This window comes from Ammospiza nelsoni, chromosome 18, assembly GCF_027579445.1.
Source record: "Ammospiza nelsoni isolate bAmmNel1 chromosome 18, bAmmNel1.pri, whole genome shotgun sequence".
In the NCBI taxonomy this organism is placed as follows: domain Eukaryota; kingdom Metazoa; phylum Chordata; class Aves; order Passeriformes; family Passerellidae; genus Ammospiza; species Ammospiza nelsoni.
Window position 1 is genome coordinate 2,110,696 of NC_080650.1, and position 20,670 is coordinate 2,131,365.

Genomic DNA, 20,670 nt, shown 5'->3' on the forward strand with positions numbered 1-20,670 from the left:
ATATTTCAGGACTGGTATGTCAGGGGTAGAAGCACATGCATCTGGTTATTTTTAATGGCAGCTTTGTCCCTAATTTTCAGTGCTGGCCTTGAGGAAATGCCAGCTCTGTTTCATTAACCCTTTGTCAGTATGGCAAAGAATAAAAGGTGGCTTCCAACTTTAGCACCTGAGATAAAGCTCCTTTTCCCAAAAAGCCATTAGAGGTCCTTAGCTATACCAGGCAGAGTTTTGGGTCTAGAATAGAAAGAAAAAATAAACCAACCCTGTGAAGGTTTGTGTAACAGAGCCTGTACAAGTCTCATATCTGCAGTCTTCATTACTGTCTGAAATGTGTGTTAGAACCAAGTTGCAATCAAGGTAACCATTTTCCTTTACAAGCCAAGAAAAATACTGGGTTTATTTTCAGACCATTAGGAATAGTCTCTCAGAACAGCCCTCGTTTCCTTGCTTCATCTGGGCTGCTTAAAAGCAAAAGAAAAGGCACAATTTCACAACCATGGCAGCTGGGAGCTGCACATGGGTTAGACCCCAACAAACAAAATCTTCACTGTGGCTTGGAAGTGCTTTCTTGGGGTCCAAGACTTAATCCAACACCACAGCCAAAGGATTAGTGCTCTGGTGGTAGGGCTGGGCAAGAGACAGGATTTTTGTTCTGTGAGGGTGGGAAGAAGGAGGAAACACAAAGTCAGATTTGTTCCAAAGCTCCAGTTTGTCGGGATGTAAGCACAATGCAGCCCCAGCCTCTCCTCCCTCCATCTAGTCAAAAGATTGTGACTCTGCCTTTGCAGGGGACGGAGCTGTGTTTGCCCTGGGCACTTCCAGCACATACAGAGCATTCCAGACAGCACATTCCCCTTGGCACAGTGCTCTGGTTTGGTACCTCCCAGGCTGTGACACTGCAGCACATGTGCCTGCCAGGCCACCAGCTCCAAGCCAACCCAGGCACGAGCACAGCAGTGAGCTGAGCAGCCTGAGCTGTGCGCTGCTCTCACAGCCAGGCAGGGGCCTGTTAGAAATCAGCCAAGGAAGCACTCCAAAGCATGGCAAAATAAATTACATTAAGAAATAAGACTGGAGGTGCTGGTAATGCTGGTTCTCTAAGCAGTGGTACAATCCTAGCTGCAGCTTCTGGCATGTTTCATGTCTAAACACTCCCACCTTCACTGCAAAAAGCAGTGAGGCTCAGCTGCTTGCAGATGTCAGGATAGATTGAAAGGAATTGCTTCCATCTAGCTGTAGTCACCTCCAGATGGGGCCCTGGGCTGCCCACTGCTTTGCAGAGAAATAAGTAACCAGCCTGGTGTCTGCTATGCCAGGTGTGGGATGGAGCCTGGAAAATCCTTGGAGTCCTACCTGCTTGTACCGTAGCTCATCCATTTCTTGTGATCTGTCCTGTCACACTGAAGTGAAGACAAGAGCTGAGATGGATACTGAGCCATTAGAAAATCCACCAAGTAAAAGCAGTTGGCTGGAAACCTGCTTTCTTGCAAACCAGAACATTTCTTGTCCATAGCATTTAGCACATTTAAAGGCAATGCCAGCACACAAAAGCCAAGGACTAGAGGCCTGTAATTTGCCTTTCCCATCTCTGGGTTACTGGAGTTGAGTGAACATTCTGTAAGTTTCATTATGGTCTCCAGCTGCAAGCCAGGTTCTCCAGGACATCTGCTGCAGGCAGGGATTTGGACAAGGAGAAAAAGAGAGAAGGTCTCATGCACAGACCTGGGACGGGTCTTGGTTTGAGGTATGAGTGAACCTGGGCCATTTGGGTGGGACCCACTGAAGTTCAGAGGCTCTGTGTGGTTTGGATTCAGATCTTGGCAGAGCTAAGCTCCGGCCTTGATGAGCATGTCTTGTTCCAGGCCCTTCCTGAAGTGACACTGAGCAGTCACACAGTGAAGGGATGAGTGCTGAGAGCTCCTGCACACAGGCAGTGAGGGAAGGCCATGGCTGTTGCTCCAAGCTCTCCTTTCCTTGTGCTTCTGCCCTGGTTGCAGATCTCAGTGCAGGTGGTCATTATTCTCAGTCCTCACTGAGATGTGGGCTTTGTTCCCTGCCCCTGTGTAAACCAGGGCAGTAAACTCGGCATCTCTCGGGGATGGGATTCAGTCACAGAGGTGGACCTTGGTGTTCCCTTGAAGCAAAATCCCAAAGCTGGAGCAACAGGATCTCATCTCAACATGGCATGTTAGGGCAGACTGATTTAACACTAAATATGGGCTAATACACACAGTGGCAGGAACCCACCAAAGCATTCTTCAGGGCTGAAATGACCAGCTGCAGAAAGCATCTATGTAACAAGGGATGCACATGTGAAGATGTGCACATCTTTTTTTGGCTTTGGATAGGCGGGAGGAATGTTTTTCTCATACACTGAGAATAACAAAGAGTATTAATCTCTGGGAAAAAAATGGGGCACTGTTGAAGTGGGTTTTCATCAGTCTTGTGCTATTGTGTGTGTATCTCGGGTTTACTAATGATCCAAATGAAAAGTAATCAGGAAAAGTGCTTGGAGAAGGAGATTTTCCTGTATTTATTTTGGATGCATGTCCAGTGGAAAAATATCTTCCCAAGCATTTTGCTTGGCGACGTGGCCTGTTTCATTTGGAGAACAATTGATGGTGATGATGAGTGGTGTTAGATGCGATCACTGTTCGACAGCTTTTGGACTTGCCTGCAAGTCAAAACAGCAAATTCCATGTGACTGCACATGTGTGCTGAGGAGAGGGTGGGGAGACAGAGCCCTTGGACACCCTGCTAGATGTGTTCACTGTGTCTGTGCCAAACTCCTCCCCAGGCACCGCCGGCTCGGTAACGCATCCCGCGTCTGCAGCAGCTCCTGCCCATCCCGAGGGTTTGTCTGCTCTGCAGGGTGATGGGACACCACTGGACTGGGGTTTGTTTTCTCTGCAGTGTGATGGGACAGCACTGGACTAACAGTGCCCTGGGTGTGCTGCAGGTAGAGGTTTCAGCTCTCAGCAGAGAGCCTGCCCATGGTGCTTTCCATGCCCACAGGAGCACTCTGCTCCTGCTGGCTTTCTGTTGCTGCCCTGGCTTTGTATTCACACCTTCCCAGCTGCAGCCCTGCCCATCCCTCCTCTCCTCCAGGTCCAGAGAGGATGAATAAACTGACACACACAAAACCATCGCTCCCTGAGCTGGCGGCTCAGCAGAGGGGCCACACAGAAGGTTAAATCAGTGAATGCCATTTGTCTGGTTTCATTTGTGAAGCAGGAACAGCCGCCTGCCACATTCATTCCTCCTTTTGCCAAGGACGTTTCAGAGCCATGGCCTCTGGTCTCGGTGGCACAAGGGATAAACCCAAAGTAACTCTGCTGAAGTCTCCAGAATTGCTCCCAGGGTAACTGAGAGCAGAGCAGGGGCCCTGAGAGTTTCCTGAGCTTCACAGCCATAGCCGCAAGGCAAATAAAATGAGATTAACCAATTACAATTAAAATGAGAGGGAACTGCTTTTGACAGTAATTTTGAATTTCCCCTAAAACCACTTCCAGCTGTGACCTGTGACTCGTGCAGCGTTTGCCTGAGCTCTGCCCCTGGTTGTTTGTTATAACTGGTGCTTTCAAGGACGCTCAGTCCTGCCTAACAAGAGGTTTCCTAGGCAAAAAAAAAAAAAAAAAAAAAAGAAAAGTGAAAAATGGAAGAGGAACTAACACAGGGCATCCCTGAAGCGAGGCCCAGACACAAGAGCACTTCTGGCAAGCAAATCAGAGCAGCCAGGCAGTCTGCAGGGAATTAAGCAGGGTAGTGCTTGCATCAAATTCCTGCAGCCCCACACGGATGTGTTGCTGTCGTGCAGCTGTGAATCCCACCCTGGGAACATCCTGATTCCCACTGGTGCAGAGCAGATCTCTGGGCTCACAAAGAAGCTGGCTGTGCACAGCCTTGCCCTTGCAGAAGAGAGCAAGGCTGTGACTCTTAAGATAGGAATTATTATCTTTATTCTTATCCAGAGCTTCCAGAAGGTTTGTTATGCAGCAGTGCCACACAACCACCTCTCACCTCTGGTGCATCCAATCCTTTCAGACCATTTAATATCCTAAAACAAGTAGGTGGTTTTGAGTCGTTCTTTGGCCTGTGCTACCATCCTCTAGCAGAATTTCTTCAGGTGCTGTTCCAAAAACAGCCCTGGGGGGATTTTGGATAAATAACCTAACTGGGTGTGGGTTTTCACCCAAATATTATCAGCAGCCTGTGGTCTCCTCTCAGCCAATATGCTGCTGCTTCTTCCCATCAGGAGACTGGAGATTCCCTTTTTAGGGGATCAGAGAACAGCACTTCTGCAAATATTCTCATTTCCAAACAACCAGCAGCACTCACAAGATTCAAGGCTCAACCTTTTGGGGAAGGATGTTTTGCCTTTAATTAGAGATCAGGTGTTGCAAAAGGAGTTGTTGGGGTGTTTGGCAGGAGATGCCTGCAGGTTTCTGCCTGGGCTGGTGAGTGCTGGCCTCCACTGCCATCCCTGTGGCCATGAGCCCTGTACTGCTGCATTCCTGCCCCTCCAGCATTTCCATCTCCTGCCTGGGGGGGATATCCTCCCCTGTGCCTTGCAGGGGAGTGGATCTTGAACTTTCTCCATCATGCAGTGTAGCAGGATTGGTTTCCATGCTGCAGGGAGACAGGGCTGCAAGAGCAGCCTAATCACTTCGGCCATTCATTAGGAGTGTAAAATTATATATAAAGTTGATATTTTTTCTCTTCAGGCAGAAGGTGAGAGGAAGAGTAGACAGAGATAAAGCTGCATCCTCTTAAGGCTGCATTGCCTGAGTCAGAGTCTGTATTAGATAATTTATACTGATCTGCCAGTTTTGAAAGCCCTCCAGGTGCTGTAGCACTCTCCTGTTGAGGTCAGGACCACAGTCACCTTTCTCTGTAACTTCCTTTGTCATTAGTGCTTTTTAAGAAACTACTTATTCTTTAGAGATGAGGTCTAAAAGCAATTTTGGAAACAAAAATGCTGTTTGTTACTCCCACACCAGTTATACTTATTTAATTTGGAATGAATCAACTGCTATTTGGTGCTGTTACACCTGGGTGACTTTCAAAACACTTTTGTGTAAGTAACTGTCTGCCCACGCTGGGGTATTCTTGCCTCTGCAAACACCATGATTTGTTTTGTAAAGTACCTGAGTTTATATCTGAATTGCTACAGTCTCTTCTTAAAAGCTTCCCATAATGGACATTTCCCATTTCCCTAGGCAGCCCATCCTAGAGTTTTCTCTTTAGTTGGCTTCACCTACAGTACTGTCTAAAACTTCCTGGCAGTAAATTAGGCTGATTTCTTCTTGCCTTTCCCAAAGTTCTGGAGAACAGTTCCCATCCCTTTTGCAAATATTGGAAGATCATTATCATGTTCCACTCATTCTTCTCTCTTCTAGACTAAACAAATTCCCTTCCTTCCACCTTTTTTTGCAGGTCATGTTTTCAAAACCTCTTTATCATTCATTTTATTCTCTTTGCACACACTCCAGTCTATTGTCTTCCTGAATGTATACTGCCCCAAACTGAGGGGATGCAGTCTCCCACTACAGGGAAAATCTTTTCTAAACCCTTATCAGCTTCATAACATCCTGTTTGGAATAATAGCCTGTGCAGCCAGCATCCCCAAAAACAATTTACTTTTTCAGCTATGTCTTCTTTGGTGATATTCAGGCCAAGTCTTAGGGTGCCATTAAATGTGCTCTTTGTTTTCAATTTAGACTCCCTTCATGAGTCTCAGTAGCCCCTCTCTGCCTGAGTTCTTCCATTTGTGGAAAAAAAATGAAAGGAAGGAGAAAAATATATCCTTGATATACTAAACAGCCCCATACCCATCTCGTAAGATCTTACAGCCCTCAAAATATTTGCTTAATCTCCCAGTATCTTGGCAGGGCACATAGGTATTAGCACTCCCAGGTGTTCTTATCCACTGATCTCAAAATATTCTCCTTGTTTCAAACATGGGGAGAGTGAAGTGTTTGGAAGCTCAGTTTTCATAAGCAACAAAGATCCCCCTCTCCACTGAAAGTCAGTGGAAAGTGTGGTTGCCAGCCAGCAGGACTGGACTGTAAGTGACAGGCTGGGGTCCCCTCAGAAGTTAATCCCACAGGCAGGAGTCAGAGCCCAGCTCTGCTGAGCCTGCCTGCTGAGCAGAGCCAGGCTGCCTCCCACTCAGCTCTGTGAACACACCTTGCATGGTCAAACCCATCCAAACCCCCCGGGAAAACCTCCTGGGTCCTGGCAGGGATCTCAGTGCCCTGGGGAAGAGCTGGGCTCATCACGACTTGCTCTGCTCCCCAACCAGAAATCTTGTTCCTCTCCTGCTTGTTTGCACGTTGCACAGCTGAAAAGCCTGTTAAAGCAAACAAACAGCACCTGTGCCAAGCTGTTTGCTTCTCCAGCAGTTAAAGATATTATTAATAATTTCCAGCTCTTTATTTTGCACCCTGCCTTGCCAGAGCTCACCTGCTCTCTGTGAATCGGGATGCTGCTCACTGAACAAAGGGCTGGTTTGTAAAAGACAGATCTGGGGGAATTTTTTAAATTCCAAAAATAGACAAGAGGGGAAAATGTGCCAGCAAGATGGATCTCATTTCATTTCCCAAATCCCTCTGGTCTCCAGAGTTCATTCTTCGCTCTTAATGTTTCATGCTATGGCTTATTTTAGGCTCCTTAGTGGAAAGTTTAAAACATTTACTTAAAGGCAAAGCTTCAGCTGGCATAAACTGTCACAGCTCCCTTGGCTTCAGTTGCCTTCAAGAGAGGCACTGCCCTTTAGCATTTAAATTGCTCGTTAGAGAATGGAAAACTGAGTTGCTTGAAGTCATCTGCAAATACTAAGGAGAAAGGAATAGAGAGGAGGGGGCCACAGAATGGATTTCAGCCGAGAAAGTGTCTTTCCACATGGACAGGTGCAAATGCAGAGCACTCCTGGCACTCACTGCTCTTCCAGTCTTTCCTCAGATCCCCCAAATTCCACCCATGCTGGCTTGATCTGCAGCCCTGGTGATCCCACAGGGAGGGCTAGAACAGCACTGTCACAGTTGCCATCAGTCAGTGCTTTTACAGGGAACATCTGCAAGCTTTTCCTTTTGTTCAGCATATCCTAAAGGAAAAAGAAGAACAAAAGAAAGAAAAATCAGTGAAGGTGCAATATGTTTTTCTTTTGCTGTCAAGTTTAACAAACAGCAGCCATCTGAGCCTGCCCCATTTTATGAGGTTGTGTTCCTGCACTGGTCCCTTTCTTGTGTGTCCTGACTTAAATGGAACCAACCTCTCAGATTCTCTGGTAAATCACATCAGCTTCTCTTGATAGACACCAGCCTAAGACCAGGGGAGACTGCCAAAGCCCCAGAGATGGGAGCAGTTATTTTGGCAGCACCCTGGCTGGATTTGTGTCTGTAGGAATGCACACACTTCCCTTTGCTTTTGCAATGGCACCAGCGTGTTGATGAACTGCAGTGCTGCTATTTATCCCTTAATTACTCCCATGACTCACATTAAAGCAACAATTTTCCATAGAAACAAACAGAGGCAGAGCTGACACCGCTCAAACTGCTTTTATTCTGGAACACACTCTGTACTTTGGGTTTTGAGGGTGGCAGTTCTGGAGGCTGCTCCATATTCCTGGTGCTCCATATTCTTGGGTTTTGATGGAGTTAAGGGGAATGAGAGTCACTGGGCACTCGCTCTGGCACAGGGGGGAAGGGTTGGATTAAGCCCACGTGGGGCTGAGGACCACTCAGCATGGTGAGATTTCAGGGGAGATGGATCAGCAGCTCAGGACAGGGTGATTCTGTCCTCAGTGGTTCCTGGGTGTTCTTAGGACATGTTCACCTGCCAATGTTCTTGCTCCCTCTGCTTAATTGCTCATGGGCATTCCAACCTGGGCTGCTGCTCTGTGTTTTCACTTGTCTGGAGAGGCTCAATCAGGCAGAGCAGTTGGAGTGCCTTCCCTGGATCTTATCTGGGGATATTCATCCTGTTCTCTGTGTTGTTTCCATTACAGGTGTCACAGCTGGGTGTGCTCATCCTTGGCTGAGTCACTTATTTAAAATTACTAATGAAATAATTAGCTGGCAGATCTCAGCTACATCCTCTGGGCCAACCTGGCATCAGTTCTTGTGTGGGGTCGTCATGGACTTCAGATCTTGTGTCTGACCCTCATAAAGCATTATGCACACAGGAAATGTCAAGAGGGATCCTTTTCTTTTCCAATCCTCCCTGCCTTGCACTAGAAGAATTGTCAAATACCACCCTAGTTTTGGTCATCTGTGGAACCAGGCAGAGCCAAAGCTGTTTGTCTGATTCCTCCATTTGCAGTTGCCATTATTTATAGCAGTTAGATGTGCCTGGTGAGGGTGTTCCAGTGCTTCCCCATCCTGTGGGGCAGGAGCAAGGATTTCTCATTCCTCAGAGCTGTGGATATTTATCTTAAATCCTCCCATCAAGGCAGCCCTTCCCAGGGCTTTGCCACAGCACTGCAGGCATAGAAGGGTGAATACATCCCAAATGGAGGTTGTTCCCAAACCTTCCTGTAGTCAAAAAGAGGGGAAATGGCCCCACACTATCTCCTCCAAGGCAGGGAATTGTAAAGTGCAGTGAGATGTGGATACTGGAGTGCTCAGAGCCCTCAGCCAGGAAACTGGGCCCCTTTACAAAAACTGCTGCACAGTCACATAAACACACCATTCCTGCTCCAAGACACTCCTAGCATCGTGGAAAAGGCAAGAGCAAGCAGGTGGATGGAGAGAGGAGGGATTGGGAAGCACAGGGTGATGACAGCAGCAGCACCCAGGGCCAGGAGCAGGCCAGAGGGCACCTGCTTTGCTGTGGGCTTTGCTTTGCACCCTGGGGAAAGGAGGGAATGATGGAGCAGAGCCCTGCAGAGCTGGAGTGGGCTGCCTCCAGGCAGGCAGCGTGCTGCTTTTGCCACTGTGTGTTTGTAGAGATTGTGTGATTTGATGTAGAGTCTGTTAGAGTTGGCTGTAACCTCCTCGTGCTTTGTCCGTGCAGATAAAGTTGCATTCATATTGTACTTCTCTGTTCCACACACACACACTCTAACTCTGAAAAGTGGGGTTTGAAAAAAAGCAAACAAAAAAATATTAAATGCAACTTTGGCTGTGCAGCCTTCCCAGGAAATGCCTACAGAAACTGCCTGTGCAGGAAACAGCTACAAAGGGAAGGAGGGGAGGGAAGAGAAGCCCAGCAGACCTGGATTCTCAGACCATGTGCAGCTTCCTCCTCTCCAGCTCCTCAGGGCTCTTGGCTGTCTCTTCATGTTGCTTCCAAGGCCCCACACATCACAAATGTCTTTCATGAGGGCTTGTCAGCCTCCCACCATGCCTGAGTCCCATCAAGTCTCTTCTCCTCTGAAGATGAAACTTGTTAGGGCTCAGTAGCCACGAGTGAAGCCAGATTTTCAAACAGGGCCAGCACTCCATAAACCACTGGGCTTTTCTGAAAGTCTGGCTCTGAGGAAAGCCTTTATTTCCTTTTTATTTTTTCCCCTACACTAGGACTGAATCAGTAATATAAACATTAGGCTGAATAGGCTGAATATCTCCTCCCTAGAGGGCTTCTCTCTTTTTCTGCCTCCTTTATCTCTGCCAAGGTGCTGATAACCAGCATGTGCCATGTGGAAGGGTATCCATGGGGCTGACAGAGCCCTGCTCCATGGGCATTTTCAACCCAAAAAGAGCTGGGAAGGAGAAAGTGGGAAAGCCTTGACTTGCTTCACATGTTTGCCAACAACAGATTCTGATTTCAGTGAGTGACTTGAAAATATTTACCTTTTTTTGGATCAGATTCTGATTTCAGTGAGTGACTTGAAAATATTTACCTTTTTTTGGAGCAAGAAGGCAGGAGAAAGGATTCCCTTACTCCTTGTCCTGGTTTCAAAGAAGGCTTAATTTCAGATGTGAAGCACAAATCAGTGCACCTTCACCCCTCCACCTCAACTGGACTGTTTAGCCAGGCTGCAGCCTCCCTTGAACCAGGATGTGGCTTTCGTCCTCCCAGGATGCAGAAACATCCATTGAGTAGCATCTGCTTAAGTTTTCTTTTGCCTAGAGGTTGGCATGGGGTGACACCAGCTAGTGGCTCATGTTTTCACAGGTAGGGGCTCCAAATTTATTCCAGAAAGAGAGTTTAATTGCCCCTAACTTCTCCAGAGCCCAGCAGCTTCAAAGACATGTCCCCCACACTCTATCATAACAACATTTAGAAAGCAGTTTGAATTTCTTCCAGCTGGCCTCATGTTACAGAGATCCCTATCAGCACCCGGGAGGAAAGAATTAGCAAGAAAAACAAGCGTCTCTTTAAACTTCACAAAGAAAATGAAAATGCAAAGAAAAAGCCCACGGTAAAAAGCATAGATGTAGCCCAGTGACGTCCAAACAATGTGCTCTTTTCCTAGGGTTGTCTGAGGTAGAAATGATCCTAATTTTTGACTTTTCTTGTGTCAGCTGCAGCCTTTGAACGCTGGTGGCAGGGCTCTCACAGCCAGATGTATTTGCACAGGTACTGTCTGTGTGAGCTCCCTCCAGCCATGGGCAATGAGCAGCTCAGGTGAATTTTCACCCAGGCAGGAGTGTGTGCTGGGGATGCAGGGAGTCACCAGAGCCAACCAGACAATAAACATGGGCTTTCAAATGCATCTGCTTGGCTGCTCATGCCAAACTCCTTTCATGTCCCCCCACAAGGGACTTGTCATGGCTCTCTGGCTCTCTCTTCCCCCAGAGAAGCATCCCAGCTGCAGAATTTTCCCATGTACTCGAAGATCAAGCAGCCAGGCTCGGGCTGAGCGCTGGGAAAACCTGGAACAGGCAGCTGCCCTGGTAGCAGAGAGCTCCCCACACCCAGGGCACTCCCCAAAGCCCAGCCAGCTGAGTTTGCTGTGGTTCTGCTGAGCTGCCTCCTCTTGCAGAGCTGTCCTGCACCCAGCCCAGCCCTGCAGCCGTCCTCAGCATCTCTGTTGGTCACAGCCTGACGTGCTGACATGTGAACAACTCCTTTTAAAGCACAGATAGCCTCGGTTTCAAAGAGCAAAGTCCCTTGGGCAGCTGGGGAAAGCTGGCAGAGGACACAGACTGGATTTGGTTTTGCTTTGCACTCCCTGTGGTGCTTCCCCAGTGCCTTGAGAAGGGGCCTGGGGACCAAGCTGGTGCCTTTGCATGTTAGAAACCATTTCCGTTCGAAAGCCTGACAAGCACTGTCTGTTTTGCCATTTGTGATCCCCACAGAGCTATTTTTCTGCATTTCCCAATACTTTCTCTTCTTCCCTATTCAGTCTACAGATGGGCCCAGCCTCTTAGCTGGCTCTGTTCAAAGGAGGGCATTATGTTGTGCCATCATTTATCTTACTGTTCTTTTCTCCAGCAAATTTCCATTCTGATTGGGGGAAAAAAATTCTAGCAGCCATCACCTCTGCTCTTAGCTGAACTTTGGTTGGTTATTGAGCTATTACTCGTAATTTAATTGTCTTCACTTGTTCTATCTAAGTAAAAAGATGGGTAAATCAATAGGTATGGAGAGATTAAAGGATGAAGGAGTGGGGGAGCAATTTGGGGTGATTGCTGGCCCAAGTCAAGTTGGAGAGGGAGGGAAATTGCATGGAGCTGCACCAATTTACACCTTCCAAGATACTGACTTTCTGTGACCATGAAACATTTCTCACTACAGAACTGACTGCTGGGGTTTAGTGTGCAGTTAAATGAAAATTCACAAGATGCAATTCAAGCAAAAGTTACAGATTGATGTCTCAGCTTCTGAGAGTCCAAAAAAGTGAACTTGAGCATATGTAACTTCAGAGACTAACCTAATCTTCCCCTCTTGCTGAGAAGATTCACATAGCAACAGTGAAAGGGGCTTTCTTCAATTTGCTTTATCCTGTGTGTATTTAAGATAACCCTTTTTTTTCCAGAATTTCATTTAGCTACTCATACTACAAACACAAGGACAGATGGTCACCAGATCAAACTTAATCAGCATTCTGTATGCTGGATTTTGAGCTTAGAAATTCATCTGGTTCTAGTAAAGCACAGTCTGAAACCTGCCTGATGTTTAACTCAACCACAGAATTGTATTAAATTTCTAAGCCTCCCCATCCTCACAGGAGATTGAGATGGGAACCATCAGGCAGTTTTTAAAAGGGGTTGATTAGTAGTTTAATTATCAGAGATATCTGTTCTATTACCAGTGTCTCGCTGGAGAAGAGCATTTTTAACGGGAGGCTGAAGCCCAGTCTTACCCCTTTGTGTCTTTTGGAATTCATGACAGGAGTAAATCCAGCCCTGGAGCCAGAGGATGCAGTTTTGTTTACATCCCCTTACACCACACCGAATTCAAGGCCTGGACCTTGGCAGCGCACCCTCGGCCAAGGCAATTTGAATTCTTTTCCCATGGCTTCTTCTCATTCCTCCTTTCATCAGGCTCCTCTCTTCTCTGCCTCTCTCTGTTGTTAGCTGCTGGGCTGAGCTCCAGGTGAGTGTGCCCATCCCAAGGAGCTGATGTTTCTCAGGCTCCCCCAGGGAAGGGCTGGCAGGCTCCCCATGCCCAAGAGCCCACGGTATCCAGGCACCTCAGGAGCCACAGCAAAGCCTCCTTTTCCATAAGTGAACTCAGGATTTGATGGCCTGTGTCCTTAAATCCTCTGTCCTTCAGGTGTGGTGACCCTTTTGCCCTCTCTGAGATCCCTCTGCTGTTTTATCCCTCAGCCTGTCAGAGGTGAGTGCACCCCTGATCCAACTCTGCTCCTTTATGTGCAGAACTGTGCCATGGGGCTGCCTGGCTGGAGCCCAAACCCCTCTCCAAATGGCACAGAGGTGACAGCCATCTGTGTCTTTCTCACGTTTGGTTTCATTGTTTTAGGATCAAATCCAACCACTGCAACCTACAGTAACTCTAGACTTTTCAAATCTTTCCATAGAGCACGATCTGTGGTTACACCATGGAGAAGCAAACCTGGAAAAAAACTTGTTGGACTGGCTCAGAGGTATTTTAGTTAGTGCAGAGGGCTGCCAGTGGTGAATCCAGCACTCCCAGAGCGTGAATGAACAGAGGGTTCACACGCCCAGTGAGGAGAGAATTGCACGTTGGACAATTCTCTCCTCACTGGGCATTATGGTGGCACTGGGCAGGTTGCTCCTGAGATTCATTTCCATTGCCACATAATAAATATAAATGCTCCTTATGAGACACTCGTGGATGGAAGGCATCTAGTGGTTACTAAAGGTTATTCTGATGATGTATATTCAAACCCTCCTGTTTGGCATTAATTAGCACAATGTTCTATTTTGCAATTTCCCAGCACAGACAGATCCAGATTCCTGCTAGGAATTGGAAATGGCATCATCCCCCACCCACTCCTCCACCCAAAGCAGACAGCACTGATACAATCCCTCCCTCCATGAACACCCCCAGCCCCATGGCAGGGACATGCAGGGGCTTGCAGGATATAGGAATTTTCTTTTGCATTTCATTCTTTCCAAGAGGCTTCATGCTGGGATCTTCAGGAAGGTCTCTCCCATGGATCCCAAAAGCCCAGTGCCATTAGCTGGGGCCAGTCAGAAGCTCCAGGTTTGGCATGTGGACTGGGGTATTTCTGATGTCCAGGCTGAAGATTGCTGCTTGCAGGAAGGTGATGCCCTCAGGAGCTCCAACCCCTCAGGAACTAATGGAAGTTTGCAACTCACACACTGAGTTGAACCCTTCATGTCACAGCACTGGGAGGAACTGCTATAAACCATTCCCTTTTGTGTTTCCCATTTCTCTGCTCCAAGCCTTCCTAATGCAAACACGAAGACAAATGTGCAGGAGGTGCTGTGGGAGCTGGATTCTGCCCTTGCCAAAGTCCAAGAGAGAAGGGAATGCTTCCACATTTTCTACCTATTTTATCTCTGCTGGGTGTCTGAAAAGCATTTTCTACCATCCCCAAGCTGCAGGGATAATTAGATGCTGTACCAACCAAACTGCCAAAAGATGAGAACTTGTGTGTTTCAATATTGCATGGAACATGGCTTAAAATAGCTAAGCAGATCCTGTAATTAGGAAAGTACCAACTAACACTCATCCTCCTCTGCTCTAGGCATCCCACCTTCGGGATGTTCATCCCTCCCCCAGGGTGTTCTGAGCTCCTTGCACTGCCCTGGCAGTGCTTTTCCCACTTTGGTGCATCCTCAGTGCAAAAGGATTTTTTTGCTTCTTTCTCTTGTGTGGTTTTATCTTGCCTCATGTAAGGACCACTGGCCTCTACGCTCTGATGCTGGAGCTGATTCTTCTGCATTGTTCTCCTGACCTGTGACTGATGGGGCAGTGTGGAGCACCCACAGGGTGCAGTTGCAGTCCTGCAGCCCTTGCACCCACCGTGGGGGACAGCCACCGCTGGACTCTGCCCCAGTGTCACCGTCCCTGTGCCACCGGAGCACAGAGCAGCTCTGCCTTTGCCAGCACCACAGCCCCTGCACGCTCTCCCAGTGCTGGAGCAGCCAGGCTCACATGCACCAGTTCATTTTGGGTTTTATGCCTCCAGCTTCCCTCCAGATAAATGTATTTTTTTAACTCAGGAATACATTCGTTCCAAGTCGGGTGCCAACCGCTTCCAGTGCCAAGAAGATGCAGTGCTCCTTCTGCTTGCTCTGTTTTCCTGTGAACTTTATCAGTTTTTCCTCGTTTCTCTGTGACCTTTGGAGCCCATTCAAAGTCATCTGCCTCTTGCTTTGATTTTGTTTCAGTCCAGAGCAGGTTGCCAGCTGATTTGCTGCCTGCTTTAACACATCGCCAGCAAATCACCACCTCTTCATATTGTTCAGTCAGTCATCAGATCCAGGCTTGCCAGCTCCTTTTGTTAATGGGCTAGGAGGGATTGTTACATCTACTGATGGGACCAGAAAGCTGCTTAATTACAGCTAACAAATCTTTAAAGCCTTATGTAGGACTTTTACAGCCACTGAGGGGTCTGGCCTCTGTTATGGACCCGAGGTCCACCTGGATGTTGGCTATGCCTCATCTTCCCCCTGGTTAGCCAGGCTGCCACATGCACTGGATCTACTGAAAATGTATTCCTGAAGGTGTTGCACAGAGATTTGGCTTGTGCTGATGCTGGGATAGAGACAGTTCTAATTGCTGAGCCAAGTGGGACCTCCTGGGTGCTCGCCCACAGCTGATCCCAGCTACAGCCAGGGATCAGTGGGAGGTGAAGGAGCCCCATGCCTTGTAGCTGTGCTTATTCCTGCCAGAGCCAAGGTGGACATGGGAGCCCCAGCGAGGTGCAGAGTCCACAGGGCACGTCCAGGCTCAGCTCCAGCACCACACAGCCCACAAAGTGCTGCTGCCATGCCTGGAAGGTTCCACGTTATCCAGGTATTCCTCAGGAGAGCTGTATTGGGGCCCATTTGTGGGGAAAGGCAGCAGTACTTTCTCCAAGACTTAGGTATGTTTCTCTGCACATTTCTCTGTATTCCTTTTCCAGCTCCAGGTATTTTGCTCAATGGCTCGTTGAAGACCAAGGTTTCCTTTGTGGGCTAGGAGTAAAATCCATATTTCTCTCCAGTACAGAGGACAGTCAGAAGGGAAGGGGTAGCCAGTTGACCAAAACCCAGGCTCATCCAGGCACCATGGACATCTCCCACAGCACCACTCAGGAACTGAGGTACTGATTTATTTCTTGAGCACAGACGTGGTGTACGTAGCTTTAAACTATTCTGACTCCATTTTCTGTGTATGGGTCCCAGGCCCCTAAAGAAGAGGGGATTTAGAGAGATGAGTGCTGACTGATGAGATGTAACTTGGATGAGTTTACATAACGCAGTGGGTGTAGCATTTTCAAAGGTCGGTGCACACTTCTTTTGCTCTTCCCTGAGGTTTAACTTTTCCTCCGGGTCCATCCCGGTGCCCGTGCGCAGCCGGTCCCGACCCATTCCCGATCTATTCCCAAATAATTCCAGATCTATTCCCGGCCAGTTCCAGACCCATTCCCGAGCTATTCCCGAAGAATTCTCGATCTATTCCCGAGCTATTCCCAAATAATTCCAGATCTATTCCCGGCCAGTTCCAGACCCATTCCCGAGCTATTCCCGAAGAATTCTCGATCTATTCCCGAGCTATTCCCAAATAATTCCAGATCTATTCCCGGCCAGTTCCAGACCCATTCCCGAGCTATTCCCGAAGAATTCTCGATCTATTCCCGAGCTATTCCCAAATAATTCCCGATCCATTCCCACCTTTGCCCGCACCCGGCGCGGTGCGCGGGCGGCGGGGGCCCTCTGCTGGCTGCGGGTGGAACTGCAGCGCTCGGGGACGGGATCGGGGACGCGCTCGGGGATGTTGGTGACCCGAGCTGGCTTTAAAGAGGGACAAGAAACCAACCGCTCCAGCATGGACGAAGGAAGGGGTCACGGTCTCTGTGCCTGCAGGCTCAGGGCAGGGTGCTGCCCTTCTCACTCTGCAGGGGAAGGAACTCCCAGCAGCTCCCTGGTACAGCCCAGGTAAGGCCTGAGGCAGGGGCTGGAAGGGACCAGCAGCATAAGAGGGACAGACTGGAGGTGCCCAAGGCACAGTTCATCAACACAAAACACGTTTGGGGCAGTGCCTGCAGAAAGGACGTAAGAGCAAGGGCCAGAATCCAGCATACGTTTCTTCCCCGTGTTTCTGAAATAATCCCTTAGAGATCAACGGAGTTTCACATTTTCCCCCATCTGTTCCTAATCTGTTTGCCCGACAGATGCCAAACCGCCATACCCTGCATGGAAAAACACAAAACAAAAAACAAAGCTTTATATCATCTCTGGTTTTCTTCACAAACATTCCCCGGAGCCCGGCGCTGTTGGTGCCCCAGGGAGGAGCCGGCCCCAGGGACAGATCTGCTGTCAGCAGGGGCTCACAGCCGGCCCGGAGACTCTGTTCAGGGCACACACTGTCTCCGAGGGAGCAGCTTTGTGTTTATGCAAGCCCGATGACTCCAGTTGGTGATTATCTGCTGCTGGCATCCCTCTGCTGCCAAGAAGCCTCTACCAACATCCCTGTCCTGCTGTTGCAGGCGCTGCAGATTTGTACAGCCTGAGGCAGTCCCAGCCAGGCAGGGGCTGGGCACAGAGAAGGGAACTGCCTTGCTAAAGGTCACAAAGCAGGAGGAAAACCAGCACCCTGAACCCTGTGGAGGCTCCAGACAATTTGTCAAGCAGCCACTCATCCCAGTGTTATCTCAGAGTCCATCCCGGCCAAATCTGTTGAGGATGTGAGCAACAGCATTTTAATGCCACCCATAAATAGTTTATTTAAGGCTGAGACTTGGTGACTACAGCACTGTCATTATCAGTGCCTGGAATGAACCATCTCTGATAATAAATAATCCAAGATAACTCCCAACATCAAAAATGCTTCTGTCCTAAGTTGCTCCCATTTTCATCCAATCAATCAGAAGGTCTGAGTGTTTGCAACAGCTCATACAGTAAATTGACTTTAGCTTTCTTCTTTCCAAATACTGAAACCGGCTCTTTCCAGGGCACTGCCATGTAATTTACAGCTCTATCACCACCTCCTTAATAGCTGCCAAGTTCTTTGGAGTCCTTTGAAAGTGAACATAATAAAAAGATACGAGCTGAGACTGACCATGGGTTTCAGGTCTGCAGGTCTCTACGTGCCTTTTTCGGGTTCTTTCAGCAGGCTGGTGGAAACCAATTCTGAATCTTTAAGGCGAGATGAAAAGATTTTAGAATTCCCCTGACTAGTGAGAGCAGAGAATTGATACAGCTCTACAGCAGCCAAATGCCAGCACATCTCTACATCTCAACTTCACCATTAGTCTCAGCTAAGAGATGGGAGAGATTTCCTCTTTGTGTATAATTTGCTTAATCAATCTGAAACACAAGCCTGCAGTCTGAAAACAGCCCTGAAACAGTGACAGTTAAACAGCTGTGCAATTTGTCTGTTGCCCCAAGAACAGAATACTCAGATAAGGTTTGGCTGAGCAAAAAAGAAGGCTGGGGGAAGATTTAGCAGCTCTAACAGGAGAGGGGAAATGGCTCTGTCTTGGGCTGTTAGCGTCACAGCAAGCCCTGCTCTGTTCAGGCACTGCTTCTCACCAGCCCAAGTCTATGTTAATTTAATAAATGAAAACCTCCTGTGCCTCCCCAGTTTGGCACAGGTAGGATTTGGGGTGAAGGAGATCTCCTTTGCTTACCCTACATGTTTTGCCAGTATCCCCCCAACTCCCTGAAATGTCAAGAGAAAGATCAACAGAGTGAAATGTAATCTCAAAGAGAAACATGGTATTTTTTTTTAATGTCCTCACAGCAGCAATCATAATAAAAATACAAACCTGAGGTTTGTAAAAATCTAGCTATAAAACCACAGACATCTTTACAACTCCCAGATACCCAAAGCTCCCCGGCAGCAAGAAAAAACCCTCCCAGACACAAGGAGCAAAACTCTAACTGGGGACCAGGCCTAATTGTTTTACAGGCTGCAAAAAAAAAAAAAAAAAAAAAAAAAAAAAAAATTTAAAAAAGCCACACATGACACCAATTTGCAGGTCATTACCAGCCACCGTCAGGGAAGATAAAATAAACTCCCTTCTTTTCCTTCACCTAGAGACCACGGAGCACTGAGCTGTGGGGAGGTGGAATGCTGTGCTTACAGGCACTACATGGTTTGGGGTTTATAAGGCGAGCTCAGATCCTTGTGCTGTTTCCTGGTCATTAAAAACCCTTTTTAAAAGACAGATTACAGGCATCTGTACTTCCCGAGCGAACAGTGAGCATATTCTGTTCCACAGGAATAGAGATCATCTCTCCTAAAATGTGAGGCAGGCCCTCAGGCGATGTAGCTCAGCTTCCCAGTGTGCTCTGGCAGGTTATTTAATATTTCCATGCCTTGAATCTCAGCAAAAAGGAATCCTATATTTAGGTATTTTCCAGTCTTAATACTACTATGATTTCTCCCAGTCTTTGTCCAACCAGAATGAAAACTCTTTTCCCATGGGCGCTGCTTATTTTGAGGAGGTGATGGAGGGCTGTGCAAAGTGATCAGACTCAGCAATGACGGGAAATTATTCAGAGTGGAGGGGGAAGTTCATGTTTAAAAAATCCCGAGTAAACAGCCTCAGCCCAGTACTGTACAACTGTACTGCCCAGCTGTCAAATCACATTGCAGTAGGTTTCTTGATGCTGATAATTTAATGATTCTTTGGCCCTAGGGTACATCTCCCACTGCGAATCCGCTTACTCCAGAGCGGCTCCATCGCTGCCCTGAAAGGCAGCAATGATGGTCTGTGTGTAAATGTGTGTGACGAGCGCTAATGCACGGTAATGCCCCGGCACATCAGGGGCTGACAGCACCGACAGGATCTGTGCTTGGTTCCCTGCGAACACAGAGGTCACTGCTTTTTTCATGATGGTCATTGATAGAGTACAGTAGGCAGAGCCTGAGTACACACATCTGAGCCTGTCAGTGATTGCTTGCAGACTGCAGGTTATATTTCTTCTTTTTGTTTTTGTGGGGGTTTTTTGTTTTATTTTTTTTGTGGTTTTTTTTTTTTTTTTTTTGGGGGGGGTTTTGTGGTTTTTGGGTTTTTGGTGGTTTTTTTTGTTTTGTTTTGGTTTTGGTTTTTTTGTTTTTGGGGGTTTTTTTGTGAAAGTCTTAAAATATAGATTTCACAGGTTTTCTTTTGCCTGAGGAAAAAAAATGTTTGTTCTTCTCCTGTTATTTCTAGGCTATTTGCAACTCGTCCTTTTTCCTTGGTGGACTAATTGTCTAAGTTTAGCTGTCTAGCTGAAGAGCTTTTTGAAAGCTGCTCTGGGCCTTAATTACACCCGTTCTGATTGGAAGGAGAACCTTTACCCCCAGGTTTCTGAGAAAGGCCCATTATATAATTGAAAGGTGGGAACTGCTTTTGCCCTTGTTTGTACAGTCACAGAATTCTGGCTAATGGCCATCTCATGAATTAATGCTGAAAAAATAATGGATTTACTAAGAGTCTGGTTGGTAAAGTGGAGATAAGGGGGCTGAGTAAGGGGCTGACGCCTTCTCCCAGCCAGCAATTGTAGCAATGTTTTACGATCAGGGAGCAGGTCAATTCACTTGCACATTTAATGGATGAGATAAGGGCAGCTTGCACTAAATTAGCTTTCTGGGCAATATATGATCCGAGGGATGCAAAACCCTGCTGGCTGCCTGCTGCCGAGGGAGCCAGAGCAAAGCTATTTGCAATGATGCTGTCTCCCACTAAAAACAACTGCTGGTGCTCTGAGCACCCGGCTGGAAAGCCGTGACCCCAGGGCAGTGCAGGCCAGTGGGGCACAGCTGGGGCACAGCTGGCCAGGCTCTGCCCAGCACCATCTCCCTGCTGGGGAGCCGGGCTGCAGCTGAGCTGCAGGAGGGGTGTGTGTGCTGAGCCTCCCTCCGTGCACAGCTCACTGCAGCTCCCACCTTCTGCTCTCCAGCCCCAGACTGTCAGTCAGGCTGGATTAGGCATCTCCTGGATGCTGACCTGCTTTCTGCTCCTCCTCCTCCTCCTCAGTGGGTGTCTGGGCACCAAGGTCAGCGCTTGCCATCAGATGTTGCTTGTTCTGCAGCAGGAGGTTTCCTCTGGTACCAGGCGCCCCCTGGCCCAAGTGTTGTGCAAACAAAGGAGAAACAATAACTAAAACCAGTCTCTGCCTTAAGGAGCTG